At 47.1% G+C, this 20,479-nt stretch overlaps 2 protein-coding genes across 4 annotated transcripts in view; one reads left to right on the top strand and one right to left on the bottom strand.

Annotated features, from left to right (window-relative positions):
- Window positions 1-6,541, bottom strand: part of MRPL51 (mitochondrial ribosomal protein L51) — a 63,521-nt gene extending 56,980 nt beyond the window's left edge. Inside the window, exon 1 of the mRNA XM_069650692.1 lies at window positions 6,089-6,541. The gene's annotated coding sequence lies outside the window, so the exon portion shown is untranslated. The remainder of the gene's footprint in view (window positions 1-6,088) is intronic.
- LOC138580278 (uncharacterized) overlaps window positions 6,278-20,479 on the top strand; it is an 83,825-nt gene continuing 69,623 nt past the window's right edge. For all 3 annotated transcript variants that reach the window (XR_011304223.1, XM_069650691.1, XM_069650690.1), the window contains exon 1: window positions 6,278-6,331. The gene's annotated coding sequence lies outside the window, so the exon portion shown is untranslated. The remainder of the gene's footprint in view (window positions 6,332-20,479) is intronic.

The following is a 20,479-nucleotide window of genomic DNA, read 5'->3' as shown; positions in this document are numbered from 1 at the left end:
AAGCTTATGGATCAGGCAGAAGCCCATCTACTGGACATCACAGCACCTCACATATGCATGGCATTCTGAATGCTATGGTGAACCGAGCAAGTTGGGTGTTCCATCCTCACCATTACTCCCATTCAAGAACCGCACTTAAGCAAATATCAAACAGACTCAGAATCCGACTCCCAAAGGTGCAACCATTTACCTCATGAGAGAACAAGAAGGTGTCAAATTTCTCATCTCGTTACCAAGACCCATTGGCATGAAAACACAATATGCTGATCCCAGACTGTCAAAGGACCTACTGTATGCTTTTCATCTCCTTCCCGTGATCCCCAAGGTGTTGGAAGTGCAATCAGACGTCCGCCCTGAATCTGATGGGAAATTGCTGGAATCAGCGATCATGGAACCTGGCTGTGTGAATCTGGCGCACTCCGAGATGTGGAGTTCTTCGTACTATGGCGTGTCCTTGACTATTTCCTCAACAATTGTCTCACTCAACTTTCTCGCTCATTTTAGCTAAGAGCTTCGAAAAAAGAAAGGCACTTTTTGAATTATATTATTTTCAGGTTTTATTTTTTAGGTCTTCACCACCCCCTTCATCACATACATGTCAAAATGCATTCACATCCATATCACCCACATTGACATCTCATTTTACAGACACAATCCACATTACAATAACCCAACCACATCCATATAGACAACAGCTAAATGAAAACTACATCATGACCTCATTTAAACCACATCCACAATCCAACTACAACTGCCGTTTCTATCACAACAATCACCAAAACCGCATCCATATGGCAACCTCAAAACCCAACTCAACCACCTCCAAGCCACAAACACATCAAGAACTCATCCCCACTATATCCACATTGTCATCACATCCAGACCATGTCCATATAAAACTCATTCAATTCATATCACAACAATGTATATATCACAACCAAATCAAATATTCATCTACGCCAAATACACATCTTGCACAAGCTCATCACAGGCACAATCACAGCCACATCATTATCCCAGCGGTTCCTCGACTCGGCTTCTTAGTTTCAGAATACTTGGATCCTATCCTTCATTCAGTGAGAACTCTGGAGATCAACATGGTATGGGTGTTGGAGCCTTCTCTTATCCAAAATCTCCTTTGTGCCAAAACAAACACGACCCAATGGGAGATCTGCTCACATACAGGCATACCATACGTGGACCAATCATGGACCACAGTGTTCCCAGGCATTCGCAGCACACCAGACTCTCTGGCATCCAGGATGTGTATTGGAACCAGACATTCCAGCCCACATCCTGGAAGCACACACACAAGGCATGCCGAAGCCCGCGAAAGCTTGGTGTTTCGCAGGAGAATGCATGCCCAAATAAGGACTGACCTGGGTTGGCTCGACCTGGGGAAAGGTGAAGGGCAAGATGGCCAAAGGACAGGACAAAGAACCTTGTGACATGCCCATTTTGAAGCCAGGCCACCTATTTGTGCCAAACGCGGTGTACCTGGCAGGAAAGGGTTACAATATGCATGACAAGATAAACTGCCACCAGCAGCCCTGTCCAAGGCACACCTGCACTTCACCTAAAAGAAAAATCCTTCCAGAGCATCTAGGGCCTTACGAAATGACAGGAAGACCCAAGAGCACTATACCGGAAGGTACATTGTGCACTTGCAACATGTTGCAGAAAAGTTGCAACATTGACGAGGACTAAGGGAAACAAAATCTCCCAGTAATGACTGTCTTTAAGGGCATGTCAGTTTCCCCATAATAAAGTGAGCGAAAAGCCCAGAAGAGTGCAGCAGAAGGCTGTGCTCCTCTGGCAAGGTCAGACTATGGTGTTTAACATCAGCAAAAAGTTGGGGAGTACACAACTGGAGGGAAAATTACACATGAAATGGAAATCTTTCCTAACACCCATGGGATGAGCAAGTGCGGAGGGTGAACTGGACCCACCTTCCCTTCCCCGATAATGTCACCGTTTAGGAATCAATTCCTAGTTCATGCCAGGTATGGAAACGGGTGCCTTCAATGGGTGGGAGGCGGCAGGGTGCCGCAAACTATGTGACATGTTCTTAGGTCAGGACATGAAATCCTTTGCACCTTGCAAGTAGGACTTTGGGCTAGATCAGGAGGAGAGGTATTGCTATTCTCAACATAGGCTCTGACTTACGAACCAAATGGTCAGGTCAGCGGCCACCAGAGATCTCACTCTTTTTTTAACAGTTCGTAACTACAGACACAGGGGACAGGCATTTGGTAAGAGCGCGATATGGGATTATATCAGAAGGGGCAAGGAACCAGGCATGGCACTATATGGAGCAGTGGGAAACTGCAGTGGGGCAGCCGTTGGGGGGGAACTTTGGACTCAGTTATGTGCAGATATCCCCAAGCTCACGTGGACCATCCAGATTCAGGAGATGTGGGTTAAGATAATGGTCCAATGGCCTCTCACCCCAGAAAAACTACATAAATTCTACCCAACTGCGTCAGCGCTCGCTGGAGGGGATGTGGGGAACTGGGATTGTATGTTATGTTATGTTAATTACACTTACAAGGCGCCAAAGCCCGCAGGCATCCAGGCGCCGAGGGATAGAAGTAGCAGAAGGCACAGCTAAGGTTATTCTATTTAAACAGGATTGTCTTCAACTGTTTACGAAAAACAATATGATTCTCAATCTTGCGCATCTGTGTCGGTAGAGAATTCCAGGCTTGCGCGCCTCGGACACCAAAGGCTCTTCCTAGACCATGAGATCTTTTTATCCGGGGTAAGATCAACAAAGATCCAGCCGAAGAGTGTAAACTTCTTGTTGGTTGATTCTCCTTCAAATATGCCAGAGCGTTTCTAAAAATACACTTGTGGCACATAGAGGCATATCTGGTGAGAATGCCCAGTCATAGAGCCTTATTGGGACATGGTCCGTGCAGCAATGAATAGTATTTTTGGGAGTTAGATGCCGGACAACATAGGGATGGCCATCCTGGGAATGGGCAGGGTTCTGCAAAATCTACCCTCGAAAGCTCACAGAAAGACATATGTCATTCTGATAGTGGCGGAAACGCTTGTGGTGGCACACAAATGGAAACAAAAAGCTGCCCCCCACAGAACACAAATGGGTTATTAAAGTCTGGAACTTTGTGGCACTGGAGTGGGTGACCTATCCGATTCAAGGGAATCACCAAAGGTTCTCTTGGACTGAGACATTATCCTACATCACCTGCAGCAGGACTCGCGGGCCACATGGTGCCCAAGGAAAATGGGATTGCTGGGGCTGTTGCGAGTACTCGCTCCACTTGGGGAGGACACCTTCACGGGAAACTGGGAGGAGATATGGCTGAAGTTTCTATGGGAGGCGAGTACTATGGGGATGGGGGGTTCTCAAACGATGCAAGGGTCCAATACATTGGCTAGCGAGAGAGCTGCCCACTCACAGAAATTTTGGACCGGGAGCCGTCTACAAAGTTAAGTTTATGGACAATGGGGGTGGGGGGACTGGAATGGGTGATTTGTTAGTTACATGTGTTGGGATTGAGGGGGCCGGGGAGGTTACATGTGTTCTTACTATTGAAAATGCCAATAAAATACATTTTTTTTTTTTAAAGTGCATTTCTACTGTGCTGCCCTGCCAGCTAAAATCAGCTCCCTGGCCCAAGACGAACACACACATTCTTTGACTCAACATTCACTCGCTTGTTCACACACAGCATTCACTCAATCATTGTATTAGAGTATCCGAAGTGACCTTCCCATACATTGTATATCCCCGGCACCTGTTCCAAATAGGCACAGGAAAATGTTTTTTCCTGTGCTTTGGAAAGTGTACCTCTTTTGAAAAATCGGGATTTACTTGAAAATGGCCAGAACCCACTTTCCACTCCCTAGCTTGCACAGTTGTGCATTTGGTGGGGAAAGAGCACCTCAATGTGCACTCCTATGATGCACACATTTAAATATCCTTTGTGCACGGTTTACCACCTTTTGGTTCATGTGAAGTGAATGAGCATCCTATCAGTTGCACCAAATACGTTTTGAAAATCGTTGCACGGTGGTTTATCCCTACTGATCACTTCTTTAAGCTGTAAGTTCATTTCAGAGAGTGGTGTTCGTGGTATCAGAGGGGAATTGGGAAAGGGAAAGGACACATGGGAAGGTAAGGGTGCATGGGGTTTTTACTGTTTCTGTAGTCATTAACCCCAGATTTGCTCATGAGCAGGTCCTCTGACTGGAATCATTAGCCCCAGAGTACGTAACGTGCATGCCATCATTGTCACAGAGCAGGTTTTGTGTCAGGAATCATTAGCCCCAGAGTACGTAACGTGCATGCCATCATTGTCACAGAGCAGGTTTTGTGTCAGGAATCATTAGCCCCAGAGTACGTAACGTGCATGCCATCATTGTCACAGAGCAGGTTTTGTGTCAGTAGTTATAAGGCCAGGGAAAGTATTCTGTCATATGTAACGGATTAGCAGGTATTGTATCAAACCTCATTAGTTCCAGGGCAGGTATAAAGCGGACGACGGAGAAAAAAACTAAAATGGAGGAGGCGGCCCAGTAACCCGTACAGTGTCCTCCTCTGCCTCCTCTCCCCCTGGTTAAGGGGGAGGGTGCAGGCAAGAGGAGAGCACCAAAAGTACCAATAGCCTGCAAAGGGCAAACAAAGGAAGGGGGCTTGGTACCCCCTTTATAACGGACGGGCGTCCTACACCAGGAAGCATCCAGCCCCTGCAGTAGGTCGCCCGACGAGAGGAAGAGGAGGATTTCATTTTCCACCCACCCTACAAAGCAATGCAAGTTGGACAAGGCCTGGTCGTTGCCGTCGCAGGACGGCCAGGTGATAGTATGGCGGTGTTTGGTTGACCAAGCACAAGAGACAGACTCCGAATGAGCCATGAGGAAGCCAGAAGGGTCTTCGCTCTTCTCGGACAAGCGCCTCTTGGGAGCCTAACAGCAGGGGCCTCTGGTGGTAACAACAAGGGCTCAGCTTCCCCCAAAGAAAGGGCGCTCTCCCAGCCCAGAGACACCTCAAGGGCAGGCAGGGCTCAGGCACAAAGGGTTGGGCCTACTATGGACTTGGTGCAAAGGAATAGGGGGAAGCAGGTGTATTGGACACAGAGCAGGCGCCACATGTTCAGACTGATTTTAACTAATGTGTGCAGTGATTCTTTTTGTTGTGAAAAATAAATCTGCGGCCAAGTTTGCCATTTTGAAGAACTGTCTCATTCCTGTTTTTTTTTCTAAGGGGGAAAGACGGAAACAGAATAATGAGCAAAATATGGCTTATTGGTTATGGGCACAAAAAGACAAATACAAGGGTTACTGTGCCTGGAATCGGTATCCCAGATCCGGTACTATGTCTGTAATGATTTGCTCCAGGTCAGGTATTGTCAGGTGTAGCTGATGAGCAGGTACGTACTATATCACAAGTCATTCGCTCCAAAGCAATTATTGTGTCTGCACTCATTCCACTGCAGCCAAAAGATGTGATGGGCTTTACCATTAATGCTAGAGAAGGACGTGTCTGTTGCTATTCCTCGTGTGTTGTTTCTGTGTCTGCAGCCAATACCTAGAGCAGGCAGTGTGTCTGCCGTTATTATACAATTAGACCCCGAGAAGTTATCTGACCTGCAGCCATTAGCCCTGGGGAATCATTGCTTTCAGAATAGGCGCTGGAACTGGAGCTTGTAAAGGTCTGCGATCATTAGCTGGCGCAGGAATTATTGTCGTCACTTACACCAGACCACGGTCTGTGCAGTAGCTGCACAGCAGCCCTCTGCGAGCTTTCCACAGCCTGAACTGTGCCGTAAATGACCTTCAGAGCAGCTGCTATTGTCTACAATACCAACCAAGACTGCCCGGTGCAATTTCAAAACTAGATGTTTATAAAGTCATGTACTTACAATTTCTAATTTCAACATGTGATGAGTACAATACAACGAATTACAACTTCAGCCCCCTTACTTAAACGTGCATTTCCAGAGGCTGAAAAAGGGCTCCGCTTACCAATTTAACAAAGGGGTGAGAATGAACGGAGTTAATGGATGGTAAAAGAAAAGCATATACAATTAATTACAAGAGCTGTTTCGCATGTACTCACCCGATGCCGTCTGGAAACTGAAAAGAAGCGTTTGGTAAAGGGAGACCTTACGGTGCTTTCATTATCAATTGAAACACACATTTAAAGTCCCTATGAGACCCCATGTCATTGTGCTTGTTTAAATTGGTTTGCCGATACTTTTGGAAATGCCTTTATGGAGTCATGACGTATGAAAGTTTTCTCTTAGAACGTCTACGTGCTTAGGAAGAGAATCATGGAGGACCCCATGCCAGGCATGGGCAGGTAGTGGGGGGTAGGAGACGGGTGTTTGTTATTGCTATTTTTATTTTGGTTGCAGGTACAGCAGGTCTTTCTGTCTTCTTGGCTGGTAGGTAGTTTTTTTTTTTTTGCCGCACTTAACTGAGAAGGTGCATGGCGAGCCAAGGCCCCCGCACACGCTCAGTCAGTGCTAAGTGATGGGGGCGTGGCCACGAAACCGGAAATAATAAAATCGTCCTGAATTCGCCAGGGCCGCTTATTATCAGCGACGTTGGGCTTCTTTTTCTCCAACGTTGCTTATAATATTTGGAGGTCGCTTGTTGCGTTTTTTGTTGGCTTGTTACCGTTTATTAAGCGCTTATTTTTGTAATTGTTCAGTTAATAAGAGTAATGTGCATACAAAAACGTTACATTTACAATTACTTCACCGCTGCGGTCCTGATTAACTGGAATGAGCTCAGCATCAGCTTTCTTCTCTTTCATTCTCGCTGAGATGACTAGTCGACCCCTGCTGCTAAGTTTCATTAGCAGCAGGTGTCATTGAAGTGAAGATAAGAAATAGTGAAGGTTGGGGGAAGTTTTCCAATTTAGAACATGAATGAGGCCTTGCAATCGGGACGCAGCAGGAGGCACACTGATCGCAGTGCATCGGTTTTTACCTCTTCACATGTTTTTTAAAGTAATGGTCTATTTAAGAACCTTTGTTGTGGACAAGGGCTTGGAAAGGCTCATTTTATTCTGAAAGCACATATAGAAAAACTAGTTGTAGACAGAAAAGAGTTGTGCACTATCTCAGTAGTATTCATATGTCCGCATTTGGTGTGCTAAATGCATTTTTTTTTGGGGGGGGTATCACTTTTCATTCGCATCATATAAAACAATGCAAAAGGTTACCATTTCACATTACCTCCACGTCCACTCTTCCTTGTCACAGTACCTTCCTCTTGAGGCCCCTGCCTCCGACACAGGACCTTCTATTTCTAACTCCTCCCCTTTACCGAGAATCCTCAGTTAAATTTTTCCTGCCTCTGGCAGGTTTTCTGTTCTGGGTGCGGGGCACCGGCGAGCTCCGTGTGCTAGCCATGTTACTGGGCTGAGTGTCGGGGCGTCGGTTTAACCCGAAGGTTTCCCCTGCGGGGCTTGGGATCCTATTTTATCATGGAGCCTCTCCCGGTCATATGCGGGGCATCGTGGCCAGCGATGGAGGCATCACCGCCCTGGATTGTTCAGGCCTGGGCAAGGAGTTAAGGGGCTACACCCTTTATTGTGGGTCGGGGTCCTGTGCTCGCTCTGGATTCAGCTCTGACCTGACACTGCCTCGTGGTCGTGCGCCTGGGGCAGTCTTTGAGGCAGATTGTATGGCTTTTGGAGGTAGGTTGGCGCTGTCTTTTTTTTCTTTCTTTCAAGTGCATTGGATGGGCGCTGCTGTGGCTGCCGATTGCCTGGGGGATTGAGTGGTTGTTCGCCCCTATAGGTGGTGGTTCTCTTGGACCGTGTATAAAGAGTACACGGCTAGGGGTGTGTTCTATTCTCCAGTTTGGTGCTGTTATATCTCCTGGCTGCACTATGGGGAGAACGCACCGGAAAGCTCAGGCACCTTGCGCTGTCCTCTTCCTCTGGGCATAGTCTTTCAAGAAAAGGGAAAAAGTCGAGATGTTTTTCCTTGACCAGGGAAGGTATTTAAAATGTATTCCTTCCAATTCATGGACACACGCATCGGCACAAGCGCCAGCGTTTGTTAACTTCATCATCATCATCCTCTTCTTAGGTGGAGGTCTCCTCAGCCAGTTCCTGGTCTTCGTCGGCTTATGCGGAAGGGAAATATCTGGACAGGGAAGAGGTGGGGGAAGTGCTAACTCAAGTTTGGGACAGTATGGGCTTTTCGGAGCCCTTGGTGCAGGAGGGTGGGACTGACCCCACAATAAGACAGCATAGGCATACCCCGAGGATGGGGTTGCTGTTGGTCTCTGACATCCGTACTAAACTCCTTCGAGAGTGGCGTGATCTGGAGAAGATTGCCATGCCCCGCTTTATGGCCAAACTCTACCCATTGAACGGGAGTGAGAAGTTGCTCTCGGATGCTGTTGAAGTTGAGGATATCCTCGCTAGTCTGGTGGGTTGTTCCACTGTGTCGGCTGAAGAGGCGGCTGTCCGAGAACAGGCGGACCATGAGGTGAATTCCATCCTGAAGAAGGTTCATGCTGGTGCACATCTGGTCCTCAGCGCGATTGTCTACGTCTCCTACACTGCAGAGACAGTGCTTGGTGGTTTTAAGAAGTTGCTGAATGCCGTGGAAGGTGGATCTGACTGTGCCCCACTCCTGGCTGACATGCAGCAGCAGGTTGAACTCTTGTCTGATTTGGCGTTTGATGGGGTGCGGGGCTCGGCAATGGCTATGGGTGCAGGAGTATCGGCCCAGAGGCATGTTCACCTGCAAGATTGGAAGACTGAGGGTTTGCAGAAGGTGGCTGCCCTTAAGTTTCCTTTTGATGGTTCAAACTGTTTGGTGATTTACTTGAAGATAAAGTGCATAACATTGGGCTGACAAACCCGCTGATAAGTTACAACGGAAGTCTTCCTTGACATTCAAGAAGTCCTCTTCGGGTGCAAGGGCCGGACAGTCGTACACTAGTTCTTCCTCCCTGCCATTTTTCGTAGAGCCAGAGGGGGCCCTGGTCCTCCGCGTTCTTCTCCTCAAGGGCCGGCTCAGAAGTCCTGACGGTTTGAGCGGGCCGGTGGGCGGACGTCTCCTGCAGTTTTTTCCAATAAGGGACAGGTGGTGCTCGGATTCTTGGGCTCTGGACACTGTCTGAGAGGGTTATCGTGTGGATTTCCTGTCTACCCCTGTCCAAGGTTTCATGGTACGGATTGCTGTTCCCCATTCTCTGCCCAAGAGATTGGCTATGTCAACGGCCCTTTCTGAATGTATGCAGAAGGCAGCTATCATGCCGGTTCCTCTTCAACAGCTGGGTCTGGGATTTTACTTGAGTGTGTTTCTGGTCCCCAAACCGTTGGGGAAATTTCACCTCATTTTGGATCTCAAGGCTCTGAACTGGTTCGTCCCGAAGGAACAGTTAAAGATGGAGACTTTGCAGAATATTATCCCGATGTTGCGCATAGAGGACTGGCTGGCATCCCTGGATCTCCAGGATGCATATTGCCACGTATCTCCCTCCCCCTGCCAGATGAAGTTCTTCCGGTTTGCTGTGGGGGCTCTGCATTTTCAGTTCTATCAGCCCCCAGGGTATTCACCAAACTGGTGACACATCTCCACCTGAAGGGCATTCAGAATTTTCCCTAGCTGGACGACTGGTTGGTTAAGGCAGCCCTCCGGTGAACTGTCCTGGCACATCTCCAGCTGGTTTGCCAGGCCTTACGAGACCTTGTGTTTCTGGTGAACTGGCAGAAGTCTCAACTGGAGCCCTCAGGATCTGGTATTCATCGGAGCGCAGATTTGCACCAGAATAGTGAGGGTTTTTCTGTCCCTGGAAAGGGTCCAGCGCCTGCTGTCTGTCCTTGGCAGGTTTCTCATGCAGCAGGGAGTCACAGCTCGCCTATTGCTCATGCTTCAGGGACATATGGGGCCTCATTATGAGTCTGGCGGTAGCTATGCTGGTAAATACCGGCACAACTGCCGCCGGAGTCATGAATTTACTGGCAATGGGCAATTCCCGGGGCATTCCAGCTCCGGCAGAACCAGTAATTGTCCATTGCCGGGTGCCGGTATTTATTACTCCCCATTCACATTTGAGTCCCATTGGACTCAATGGGATATCGGGAGGCCGGATTCACCGCCATCATTCATGAATGGTGCCGGTGCATCCGTCGAGGTCTGCTCGCGGGTGCCGGTACGCCCACCAGGTGAGACCTGGCGGGCAGGAAGGCACCCACGAGCAGAACTTTTAGTTTACCTGTCCGGTAACAACGGTACCAGCAAGCTTGTAATGAGTCCCATGGCCTCTTGTGATTTTGTGGTCCCTTGGACTTGTCTTCATGTGTGTCTTCTGGTCTCTTATCTGCTGACCCACTGGCTCCCGGCTTCTGAGGCTTACAATGCCCATATCCCAGAGTCACATGCTCTGAGGGCCGACTTAAAATGGTGGTTGCAGGTTCCAAATCTCCGGGGGGGTGTCCCTGATCCAACCCACGAAGACTATTCTTACAGACGCCAGCGGGCAGGGTTGGAGCGCCACGTTTGGAGTTGGGAATAGGTTCCTCGCTAGTCCAATTGGAAGGAGTTGTGTGCCATTCTCCGGGTCCTGTTGTCCTTCGGGATCTTTCTGGAAGGCCAGAAAGTGGTGGTCGGGACCGACAATACCACAGCTTTGGCCTATGTCATCTACCATGGGGGGTCCAGCCGCTCCTTGAATGCACTGGCAGCTCAGATAGGTTCCTGGGAGTCATACCTGATATCCCTGGTGGCCTCTCACGTCAGGCGAGTGGACAATACTCGGGCGGATTGGCTCAGCTGCCGATTCCCCTCCTCTTCGGAACTGGTTCTGTCGCACAGGGTGTTTGCAGAGATCTGCATCAGGTTTGGGTGCCTCGTTCTGGCCCGGAACCGGCCTCTGAGAAGGTTCCTCTCTTCTGCTCCCTGTTTCCAACCGTAGGGGCTTGGGGTGGTTGCCCTGAATATAGAGTGGCCTTGAGGTCTCCTTTATGCATTCCCTCTTCTCCCCCTTCTTCACCTGGTGGTTTAGCGCATCAGGGAAAACAGGGCAACATTACTGTTGGTTACTCCATTTTGGCCTTGTCGGAGCTGGTTTCCCTCCCTAATCGAATTTCAGTCCCAGGAGCCTTGGTTGATTCCAAGGTGGCCTTGTCCCCTGCAGGCGGGGCTGGGGATCGGGGGTCAGGCAGATTCAATGGGCAGTTTGGCTATTGCACAGGCTCGGTTAGTCTCCCAGGGTGTTTCGGGTCATGTGGTCGAGTCTATCCTTAATGCTTGAAGGCCTTATACTCTGAAGGCATATGACAGGCACTGGGGCCACTTTTGGATTTAGTGTGGGCGGTCTGGGATCCCCCCCCCCTCCTCTGCAATCTGGTCTGTCGGCTGTTCTCCAGTTTCTCCAGGAGGGTTTTGACAAGGGCCTGGCGATCTCCACACTTCGCTCCCAATGGGCCTCCATTAAAATCCTCTTGGACTCTGATGGCCACCAGGAGGGGGAGGTCTTGGTGGGGAAGTTTCTTCGGGGTCTCTCTGCTTCCTGTCCATGTGCCTGTAAGGGCCTTACCCTTTGAGATCTCCCTCCTAGTCTTGAGGTTCCTTCAGAGGCATCCCTTTGAACCCCTGTCTGAAATTGATATCAAGCACCTTACTCTGAAGACTGCTTTCCTGATTTCTCTCACGTCTGCCCATAAGCTGGGGGAGGTCGGGGCACTGTTGTATATAACAATCCCCCACCCCCGACTTTTTGAGGTTTGTGTCGGACTCTGTGGTTTTGCGATGTGATCCTAAAGTTTTGTCTCGGTTTTACACGTCTCAGGATCTGGTTCTCCCTGCGTTTTTTCTAGATTCGCAGATGCCGGATGAGGTGGCTTGGCATTCCATTGATGTGCGGCGGACAAGTTCTGGAATATTTAGCTTGGACTGCCCCGTTCCGGTGGTCTGATAATCTCTTGGTTACTTTTGGCCCTGCTGGAAGGCCTCTGTGGTTTCCTTTAGCCAGTGGATTCTGGCCTGCCTGTGCCTGACCACGTTTAGGGTCGTTCTACCGGGGGTATGGCTGCTTCCTGGGCGGATGCTCAGGACTGGGGGTTTCTCTACAGGAGATTTGCAGGCTGCCACCAGGGAAGATCAGAGCACCTTACATCCGGGAATGGTTCTTTTGGGGTTGGTGTTTTCTCTGTTGGAATGTGATTATTGGAGTCAATAAAGTCGTGCTTTATCTCTGTATCTCATTGGGACCTCTCCCCGTTGCTGCTCTGGTATACCTCTAGAGGTAAGTACTGGGACAAGGAAGAGTGGATGTGGAGGTAATGCTCTGATTACTTCATTACTCCTAGTCCTACTCTTCATCATGACAGGACTGACAACCTTCCTCTCCCGCCCTGTGGGGCGGATCCCATGGTCCTGCTTGGTCATAATAAAACTGAGGGTTGTTGGTAAACGGGAGGAGTTATACAGAAAGAAGAACTAGAAGAAAGTCCTGTGTCGAAGGCAGGGGCCTCAAGAGGTAAGTACGATGACAAGGAAGAGTAGGACTAGGAGTAATGAAGATTAACGGTAAGTAATCGGAGCATTATCTTTTTTTATGATTAAGTCTTGAAAGACAGCCTACATGCCATTTTATATCTTTTTGTGGAATTCCATTCTGGTATTTGTAGGCATCAAGATGGGGTGAAAATAACGCAACATCTGTACTATTTTTGATATTTCTACAAAGATTTCTATATTGCTGGAGTACTTCAATTATGATGGCCCTCATTACGACCCTGGCGGTAAGTAACGTACATTACCGCCATGGCGTAATTAACGTTTCCGTGCTGGGTCGAAGCCGTAAAAAGCGGCACATTACGACCCATCGGGCACGAGCATTGCACCATGGCGGTAATGTAAACAGTGCCATGGCGTAAATGCCCCCAAAACGGCACCTACCGGCATCGCATGCCGCGTAAGGGGCACTACCGCCATCTCGGCCACCGATCTTAGCACTGACCGTAATTAGCGGTCACCGTAATTAGCGGTGACCGCCAGTAAGCGGAACCAGAAGTAGCGTCATCGCGGCAGAACGGGAAAGAGCATGGCGGCCATCTTTAAAAACACAATCCATTGTAATCCTCCACTACCACTGCACATCTGACCCCGAGACCTTGCAGAAAGCTACAGCCACATCCACGCATCCCCACAATGCCAAAAGTTGTTAAACAAGCCTGCGATCGGCAGCGGCAGGACCGCTTCAGCAGGGAGGAACTAACAATGTTGGCTGAAACGCTACAGGAAAAGGCGGACATCGTCTTCTCCGCAGAAATGACAAGACCAGCCATAGCCCGCAAAAAGGCCATATGGGAACTCGTAGCACAACAGGTCAGCGCTGTAGGAACCACCGCACGCACCTCAAAACAGTGCCCCAAAAGGCGGGATGACCTCCGGCTCCGAGTAAGGAGCATACTGTCGGCCAACCGCAACATGGCCATGGCAACTGGCGGAGGAGCAGACTCCCCAATTAAGATGCAGCCATGGGAGGAGATATGTGCCTCGACGATCGGCATGGAGAGCATCGAGGGGGTCGGTGGAATGGAGAGAGGAGCCCCGACATCAGGAGACACAGGTAGGTGCCTCTAATTTAGCCATGCGAAACCCCCTGAATTCCACTTACATGTACATCACAATGTTGCCCTATAGGGTTAACGCAACACATCAGCAGAAGACCTACACCCTGCACACATGCAGCATGCACACTCCACAGCAGGCACCCACATTCCTGCATGTTCAACCCACCCAAAAGGGAGACAACCTGTATGTCACAGCCTACAAAGTGCACCATCTATCCATCAAATTCATGGCAGTCATCATAATGCCTGCTCAATGTTCGCTGACCCATCAATAACACTTTCCCTCCTCTGCTCCACCACAGGCTCCCAATCGGACACCGGCAGGGACAAGAGTGGCACCACACCTGCCAAGAAGGCCAGGCCAGAGGCAAGAGCCCACCAACCCTCCACCTCTGCTGGACCCAAAGACCAACCACAGCAGCCAAAATTGCAAACTAGCCGCGGGGGGGAATGTGCTCAGTGAGCTTGTACAGACAATAAGGGACACGCGGCATACCGAGCAGCCCAGTACCTCCTCCGCTGCAAGTTCTGCCGCAACCAGCCCCGTCCGCAGGTCAGTCAGGAACCTGCGGAATACAGGCAGGTGGGCCCCAGGGGCCGGGAGAGCCGCCTGCCAATAGTGGCCGCCCAGTGGACAAATGGAACATTACCCACTTCATCACGGGCACCGTCACACCTTTGCAGGGAGTTCAGGGGGGAAGGGGGAGGGGGGATTGGGTGTGTTGGGGAGTTCAGGGGGGAGGGGGGATTGGGTGTGTTGGGGAGTTCAGGAGGGAGGGGGAGGGGGGATTGGGTGTGTCAAACCTATTCACATTCATAATACACTTTTTCCTTTTGCACAAATCAAATGTGTGGACATTGCTCATTTCGTATGTGTGCTTTATTGGTGTACAGTCCACAGTGTGCATGTCCCAGACACACACAGTGCCCCAAGTGCTGTCTCCATGTTACACACACCAGCCGTGTGTGCTAGAAGCATTGGTCAATGATATTTTGACGCATTTCATGCCCCTCCTGTGCATCGCGGCCTCCATGAGGTGCTGCCCCATCCACACCCTCCTATTCCTCATCGTCAGGTGGTTGCAGTTCAGCGTCAGGGGGCAGGGCCACATTTCGTCTGACGCACATATTGTGTGGCATGACACATGCCATGACGATCTTTGCCACCTTCTCATGGCGGAACAGGAGTGCCCCACCAGACCTGCTGGGGCAGCAAAACCGTGCCTTCAATAGGCCAAATGCCTGCTCAATCACCACACGGGTACGTGTATGTGCACGGTTGAAGTCCTCCTCGTGCTGGTTCTGTGGGTTCCGGACTGGTGTAAGTAGCCACCTCTTCAGGGGATGCGAGAATGTATGTGTCAGTCATGACGTCAAACTCAAAACTTGACGTGCCGCCATGGCTTGCATCCAACTGTTACTTCGGACCACTTTGACATGCACTAATTGATTCACACTATGCGACAGGAATATGCTCATGGCTCTTATGGACTGTTGTGCATGCCATCAACCAATGTATGCAGGGGGGTCATGTCCCTCCTTCGTGCGCAGGTATCGGGAACAGGCCTTTCAGTTGATGGTGTTTGGTGACGTGCATGTAGGTGCATTTTGTTGAAGTCATTGTGGTCTGAATTGGTTCAATACACTTGCAGATGGTTGTGTTATGGTTGGGACACACCTTCATTCACATGGTAGGGCTGCATACATCAGGCCTTAGGTTTACTGGTGTCAGCTGAGGTTTGTGATGCATTAGGGTATGATCTGGCTCCGTTGTCTTTGCTACTCACAGCCTGAAATCCGTTCAAGCATTTGCTACAGTTTTAGAAGAATCTATACAAGAGATTGGAGACTTATCAAATGAAAGCTGCACTTCAGCACGGGATACACCTATTATGAACGGCTTGGTGGCATCAGTAATTATTGAAGACGTGGGGCAAGTTAGCCCAATTACGTCTCCTTTACCCCCATGCCCTGTTCCCCCGGAGTGCAGGGACTTAGAAAGTTCGAGGGCCTCAGTCATGACTGATTATGCACAACCATGTTCTATGGACTCGACAAGACAGGATGATGAGGTTTCTTTTCTACAACCTACACCACGTCGATGTCTAACTACTGATAGGAAAAAACAAACTATTTCATCCTTAGTTAATCCTGCTCTTATAGAAATCACCCCGGGGGCTATTAACACCACTATATTTAGCCTATTTAAGCTCTTTGAATCACTGGACCAGAAAATAGTCATTCAAACGAACAAGCTAGACCATATTAGTGATTGGATGAGAGATAATACATTTAAATCTAATAAAAGACTCTCTCTAGAAAACCTGGAGCAAAGAATCACTCTCCTTGAAACATAAGTATTACCTCAGCAGGGCTTGATCGAAAATTCTAGTGTTCCCATCATGCAACGTCTTCTGACTTTAGAAGCTTCAAGCAAGGTCCCTTTAACCACTAATTCAGTGTTACCAGCATTTTCAAAAATTATCCGGCCAATTGAGTGTGTTGAAGAAGTTATGGTCGAAAAAAATAATGAGTCCTGGATTAATGTAGACTCCCCTGTGAAGACTGCTGATCAACCTGCTGTTAATTCTAATTCTCGTGGTAGCTCTAAGAAAAAGCCACAAAAAAATAGTCGCACAGCTGTGAATAATAGAAAATCAAAAGCTGTGTCAACTAAGGTTGGTACAAAAAAACAGTCTCAAATGAATCCCTCGGTAGGAAACTCCAAAGTTCCCATTTGTACCCCTGCTACCACTATAGATATTTGTGATGAAATTACAAAAAATGATATGGTCGTTACAGACACTGTGCCTCCATTGAATAAAGCTATATCATGCAATCCTTCTCCCCCACAAGTTGTTTTAAAGGAGGTTCTAACCTCTGCTCTTGATTATGATCCTTTGAATGAGTTGGTAAACTTGTTAATATAAAAATCTGACAACATACGAACAAGACAATTATCGCCTGCTGTACAGACAACCCTGACCGCACATTGTGAGGCAATTTCAACAGGTGCGGTCAAGCTAGTGCATACAGTCGCCCCTACAATAGGCGGTGATGATCGTCTAAGCTCATTAAGAGCAGCGGTAGATTCTTATTTACTAAAAAGAACCTCAGAGGTTTTGCCTGAAGCTTCAAATAGTAACGCCCAGCCTTCTCATATACATAAGCCACACAACAGTAGTGTAAGTGAGGTTCCTTCTTTTTAACAATAGACCTGATATTTGTTTAAATCCCAAACCATCTAAACAAGATATCATGAAACAAAATACCATAAAGAATTCAGAAACTGTTAAAGCTGGCACCAAATCTCATATAAATGAGGCTAGTGCTGCCTTGTCAAAGAAATTCAATTTGTTCCATACCCTAATTTTGAAGTGTCGAGACAGGCCCTTCCCTAAATACGACTTATGTCGTGCTAGTGTCCTTAATATTTTTGGAGATATTGAGGGTCTGGATGCTATTTCTTCCACTGATCTGGATCAAATAGAGTTTCTCTGTGACAAGAATCTTTCCATAGTTAGATTGTGGATAAAATCTGGAATTGTCCGCAATACTTTATGGAATGCTAGAATGGACCTATTCAATCTTGGTTTCCTACTAGCACAAGATCCAGCACGGCAGCCTTCCAAGGAGATTGATGCCAATGTACCCCTTGCTGGTACCACTCCTCAACCCTTATGTGTCTGCAATTTTTGTACTAATGAATCACTTCCAGATTCTTTGGTCTCTGCTAATTCTTGTTCATAACCACGAATAAATTTTCCCCTCACTGACATTTCACTTGCTTGCTGGAACACCCGAGGCTCTTCTCACTTGCAATGGACATTAAATAACCAGTTGAACACATATGATATAGTAGCATTACAAGAAACATGGTTACTAAAGCCCCCTACATGGGATGACCATGAGCTTATTCTTCTTCCAGCAGAACACTGTGGCAAAGGTAGACCTACAGCTGGTTTGTTAGTTGCGGTGAAAGTGAGTAAGGGCTACAAAATCTCTCCCTGGCAAGCACCAAACAAATGTATGCAATTGGTTAAGATCTCCTTCAACTCTCAGATATACGCTCTCATTAATCTGTATCGAAATCCCATGGGCATCACTGATGATAGTTTTTATACTGCTCTTTCATCTCTCTTTGAACTGATCTCTGCTCAATGCAACATTTCTGGAATTCTAGTAATGGGTGATCTAAACTTCTCTTGCGTTGAGTCTAATACAAGGAGTAAAAATCGTGACGGAGTAAGATGGATGTCCTTTATGGAAGATCTTGATTTAAAAATTGCAAATGGTGCGATCACAGGTGACATCCCCTCAATGAAAACCTGGGAGCGAGGCACTTCAAAATCTACAATCGATTATATCTTTATGTCCAACAGCATTTTTATGAACACCAACAAATTTGTTGTTGTAAAACAAACAGCTAGTGATCACCATCTCCTAGCGTTATTTTGGTCAGTCAAATTGACAAACCGTTCAAAAACTGCACTTTGTTACAAACAGATCTTATCAGTCAATAATGGCAAAAATCGATTTAAGTGGTCTATTAACAAACTACTGGCATTGAATGGAGCTATTCTAAATAGTCAAAGTTCTCAAAGGGCCGAATCCTATATAGATGTATTAAGCACCTTTGCGAATCTTCATCCTGCCCATAACAGGCCACCTAGGAGTCACGTTCATGGGTTTGATCTTGCTCTCTGTGAGAGAAAGAAAGCTTACAGAAGAGAGATCAGAAAACTTCGGAAATTACCACTAAATGACCAGATTAAAGCGGTCAGAACTGCCAGATCAAGATATCGAAATTGGGTACAGTCAAGAAAGGCTGCATTATATCAACTAGATAGTGAGAAATTTCTACGAGCGTGTCGTAATAAAAACTCTGCCCTGGTCTGGGAGCTGCTGAATAAATGTAGCAGAGCACCCCAAGTCTACCTTCAACTTAATGGTGTATCTGAATCTGTGTGGGTTACACACTTTTCCACACTATATGATGATCCCAAGATGAGCTGTTACAATTATAATAGCAGCCCTGTCAAAATGTTGGGATTTGCATTCCACAAAAAACATTATTCAATCTTTTATCAAAACATCGTCCGCGTCAAGAGCAGCAGGCCTTGACGGGCTTACAAACTGGATGTTTAAACAAAATATAAATGAATGGGCGCTAATTCTGAGAAATGCATTTCATCACATTTTGCAAACTAAAAATATACCAGACTCATGGCGTTCGTCCGTGATTATCCCGATTTACAAAAAGGGTGATCGCATGGACGCCAAAAGTTATCGTCCAATAGCGTTATTGGACGCTCCAGGAAAAATGTTCACTAAGTTAGTATTAAGAGACTTTAATCTCTGGTCATCTGCAGCTGACAAACTGGTTTTGTGGCTGGCTTGGGTACTGGTGTTAACTTACTCACTTTAAATGCCATTAGACAACAAGCACTGAATAAGAGACAGCCCACATATTTTGCGTTTGTGGATCTCCACTCCGCCTTTGATTCAGTATCAAGACCAAAACTCATTGATAAGTTAATCAAGGCGGAGTGTCCCTCTACTCTTATTGACATCATTTTTGCTCTCCATTCAAAAACTAAGGTTTTTGTAAGATTAAATACTGACGGCCTTTTATCATCCCCAGTTCTTACGTATAGAGGGTTGAAACAGGGGTGCAGTTTAGCGTCAGCCCTGTTTAACTTTTTTATTAATGATGTACGCTGGATTTTTGGTAAAATAATGGCTGATGCACCTAAATTGAACGGTGTCAAAATTAATGCATTATGGTATGCGGATGATCTTGTTTTAGTGTCAAAAACACCTAGTGGCTTACGCAATCTTTTGTCAGCACTCTGCTGCTACTTCAAAGAAAATGGATTAGTAGTAAATACTGCCAAAACACAGATTGTCACGTTTGTCCCTAAAGGTCTACGCAAACATTTGTTAGAATGGCAAATTGAGGGAATTCCCATAAAGATAGTTCCAAATTATGTTTATTTGGGCCTTATTTTTGACGGTTGCCCTACATCAGAGTCGCAGCTGAATAAGATCAAACAGAAGTTAACCATAGCGATCTGTCAAACACGAATAATTGTTTCCAAATATGGCACATTTTCAATTAAAGCTGGCATTATATATTGGAATCAAAATGTTGTCCCAACTATTCTTTATGGTTTAGAAACGCAAATTATTCCCTCAGGTTTTCTCAATTTATTAGAAGCTAAATTCTGGCGCGCCACATTACATCTACCACAGTGTATTCCCGGGGTGATGATGCGCTATGAATTGGGCTTAATCTCATTATCTGCCCTATATAATTGGCGATTATGCGCCTTACTAGGTAAATGCTTGCTTTCCACACGAGACAACTCTACACTATCTTCCATTTCTAGTTACTTACTTGACTCATCAGAAGTATTTCCAAAACATTGGTCCACAAATGCTCTCTCCATTATGGTGAATGCTGATATATCGCTTGATCTACTCACATTTCACCCGGAGCGAGCAAAGAAGAAAGTTTATATGATGGACTGGATTGATACTAGAGTAAAGTGCTTAACTTACAAAGATTTTGACACTGTAATATTTGGACCTAAACGCTATAGAGACATCGCTTCCTACTTGTGTTTGGCTCCTTCCGCTGCTATTAGATCTGACATCTTACGGTTGCGATTCAACATTTGGCCTACTCGGGAGGTTAAATCAAGAAGAAAGCAAATTTCTTCAGACCTCAATTGGTGTAGGTTTTGTCAAAACGCAGCTATTGTTGAAACTTTGCAACACTTATTACTGGATTGTCCGGCCCTTTCGAGTTTAAGAAGCACTCATTTTGCTAATCATTTTGCGTATTTTGCACAAATGGATCCAAGTAGCAGATGGGTTGCTCTAGCTGCAACT

The sequence above is a fragment of the Ambystoma mexicanum genome, chromosome 3p, assembly GCF_040938575.1.
Source record: "Ambystoma mexicanum isolate Mex_15411 chromosome 3p, UKY_AmexF1_1, whole genome shotgun sequence".
In the NCBI taxonomy this organism is placed as follows: domain Eukaryota; kingdom Metazoa; phylum Chordata; class Amphibia; order Caudata; family Ambystomatidae; genus Ambystoma; species Ambystoma mexicanum.
Note: the sequence above shows the minus strand (reverse complement) of the source record. Positions and strands in the feature narration are given on the sequence as shown.